Source organism: Gambusia affinis, linkage group LG04 (genome assembly GCF_019740435.1).
Source record: "Gambusia affinis linkage group LG04, SWU_Gaff_1.0, whole genome shotgun sequence".
Classification (NCBI taxonomy): Eukaryota; Metazoa; Chordata; class Actinopteri; order Cyprinodontiformes; family Poeciliidae; genus Gambusia; species Gambusia affinis.
In genome coordinates, this window is record NC_057871.1 from 23,931,465 (window position 1) to 23,935,168 (window position 3,704).

Genomic DNA, 3,704 nt, shown 5'->3' on the forward strand with positions numbered 1-3,704 from the left:
CGAGTCGACCGGTCTCATCGCGAGATGATGGTGAGGCCGAGAGCGAATAACTCATAGCAGGGATTTGATGCTTGACTGAGTGAGAGTGAGTGATTAATCTAATCCACTGTTAATTATTAAAGCATTTGAGAGATCAAGTGATTATTTTGGGTTTGTCTGGGACTTTATAGAAAAAGACAAAACTGCCTTAAAACTGAAATCAGTGAAAGTACAATAAAATACAATTGGAACAAGTTTACATAAACCGAATAACAAAAGAGACACACCTTTTTTCATACTGTGTGAAATTAAATCATCAAATCATCAGACCACGCTTCTGTTATTTTAGTTCAGTTGGGAAATCTATTTCTTTCATTGGCTAAATATCACAGCAATGAGAGAATAATGAGATCAGAGATATATTTATGAATGTTTTCAAAATCAGAAGTTTACATACAGAATAATGATGATGTCAGGGACTCGGAAACTGCTGATAGGCACAATTTACAGTTCAAAAGCAATGCTACCAAATACTGAGGAACTTTTTGTGAACTCAGTAACAAAAAGTTACTGAGTTTTTGTTACTCAGTAACTTTTTGAGTAACAAAAAGTTAATCAAAAACTTTTTGAGTAACTTATTTATTCTCCGATATGTTGTATTTCTTCTTATTGTGGCATTTTACAAATAGAAATAATTTTTGTTAAATTTAACTGACCTAATACAGGAAAAGTTTGCTTTGATTTAACTTCACACAGAGGGAAAAATAGCTGTATCCTTTTTACTTGGTATATGTAAACTTCTGGTATGAACTGTGTGAATGAAATAAAACACATAGGATGAAGTAAATGACTAATTTGTAACACATAAGTAAAATGACTGAACTATGCAGCTCTATAGGAAATACATAAAATAGCTAATCTCTTTGTGAAAATTAAAATTACAAATATTCTTCAAAATGTTTTCATCTAAGCTTTTTAAATTTAAGAGTGGGTTTAACTCTTTGCCGTTCCTTGCCTCACTGCTCCCATGTTTTAAAATAAATGCATATTTTCGTCTTTTCTTTAACGTAACACAGTTCAATACATAAATTATTTCTGCTGTTTTTAAGGGTGACATTCATCTTTAATCTTCCCATCTCTGCAGCACGAGGCTTCTTTCACCACGTCTCCAACCCTTAAAACAGTTGCGTACGAACACTTTCTGGAGCTAGCATAAAAGGCGTCTCACTTTACATAGTGGGAAAATTAGGAATGACCGATCACATTAACTTGTGTCAGTCATCGCCTCTCACTGAGGGTCAGCGCGGTGTCAGGTTTTCAAGGGTAAGTGGAGAATCAAAGCAGCCTGTGGGAAACAGATATCAAACAGATATCAAAGATGGAGTCTTCATTTTAAGTCTCCGCATGCAGGACTGATGTTTACCTGATGGGGCTTTTCTTAAGGCTTTGATGCTGTGAGAATAAAGAGTGGAAGTCTAATAGAGGGGCCTGTCACCTGTTCACACATGAAGCTCAGCGGATCACTCCGGTACTTAGCTAAAAACAGATCAAACAACGAATATCAAAATGTCTTGGTTGAAATAAAAATGACGGTTGGTTGTGGGTTTAATCTGTTAATTATTTTTTCACTCATAGCTCATTGTATGGTCTTGATCAATAGTTTTGTTAGTTTTGTGGAGGTCTTTCAAAAAAATTCACTCTGGCTTTTTTATTGTTGTTCCGCTCATTTTCTTACAACACATTGTTGACTCTTTGAGAAACAGCAAAAATCCAGCAAAAACCTCATAAAACACCTGAGCAATGCATTTGTTGATTGCTAATTGTTTGGAGATCAACTTGGTGATGACATACTCACAGTTATATTAGTAATACTTGTTATTTTTTCAACTAGAGTCATACGAACAAATTCTGCATTTTGTGCCAAATAGTCCGTTTAAAATTGCTTTTACAAATTTGTTTGCTCACGGATTATTTACAGATCAGAAATAAGATGTCTAATAAATAAATAAATAGAATAAATGGTTGGGTGATGTTTGTGAAAACATCTAGGGAAAGAACGATTCTGTGTCTTACGAAAGTATTCTTACCCCCTGATCTTTGCCTCATTTCGCAACATTAAGCACAAACTCCGATGTATTTTACTGAGACATGTCCTAGGGGTTCGGCACAGTGGCACAACTGGATGGATAATGTGATACATAGACAGAAAATGGTTCCTAACCACAAAGTGGAGGAAAAATGCTAAAATGTTCTTAGAAAAGATGTATAAATAAAAATCTGAATAGTGTGGGGTGCATTTATTTTCAGCCCCTTGAGTCACTAATTCCTGTAATCTGTAATCAAGCCCAGTCACTGTATATAAAGTGACTTTGGATGTTGATTTTCAAGTCTGCACCTCCTCTGGAGCTACCATGGATATCTTGGATGCTTTTTCCGCCAGCTCAGGTAGACGGTTCGTTTTGCATGTCCCATTGTCAAATGATGGATCGAACAGCAAACGGTCAGATTTCTGAGTTTGAGTTATTGCTTTACAATCTACTTTAAACTCCACAAATTGAACGTAGGCCGTCCAGGTGTGTTCATTGGTCTTAACATGCTGTTTGTTCCCTAAAGTTCTTTCACGAAGATCTGAAGCCTTCGCAGAACAGCTGGATTTATACTGGGACTAAATCACTCACAGGTGGAGCGTGTTTCTGATGGATGGATGGCACACTTATCAGAGTTTCATTTACACTAAAAGTATTATATTTCACTAAAAGCACAGTTAGACTCTACCTAATGTTGATTCAACAGCTATTACAAAAAAAACCCAAACAACTTCATGTTTGTGGTTGTAACAAGGCAAAATATGTAAAATATGTACAAACGTAAAAGCTATGAAATAAAAGTTTTAATTTTTTAATTACTATTATTATTATTATTATTATTATTATTATTATTATTATTATTATTATTATTATTATTATTATTATTATTATTATTAAATAAGACAGCAACAGAAATACAGAGTGCATCTAATTTGACCTTTTAATTTGTGCCTCTGTGAACCCCAGGAGTTCCCCAGACATCAGTTTGGAGATCACTTGCATTAATAACCTCCAGGCTACTTCCTTCAGTTATTCCATTACCCAGCTTTTCCATTAAAAGCAGCGATCTCTTTGTGTGTTTATGTGTATTGGGAGGGAGCGGGAGAGAGAGGGGGGGTGTTATGTCTTTAAGCCACCTCTTCATCCTCCTCCTGCTCCTCCTCATCCTCATACTGCAGTCGCCTCATGCTTCATTTCTCTCCGTGGCCGCAGTAATAGAGAAGAAAAAAAACAAACAAAACAACATGGTGGTTATAATTTAAAACAAATCATGTGACCCTGGGAATTGCTCTGCTGTGAGTGAACGTGGGGATGTGAAGTTGACATCTTCATTGAGGCCAGGTCGATATCCAATACGTCTGATCAGCCTCGGGCGATTCCGATTGATCCAGCCTCTTTTAAGAAAAAAAAAAGAAATCTTTTGTGTTGGTCATAAATACTAATGAACTAAGGGAAAGAGGGAGAGGATTGTGCATTACACAAATACACATAAAAGTGTGCGCAGTCGTAGGGCTGTATTAAACATATGAGCTACTATATCTTTTGGTCAAGCTGCATAACCTGAGGTGTGGGAACATGAAGTGACCACGCCGTACACACCGCCGCGTCGCAACCTCATTTATCAATTTGACGCAGGGG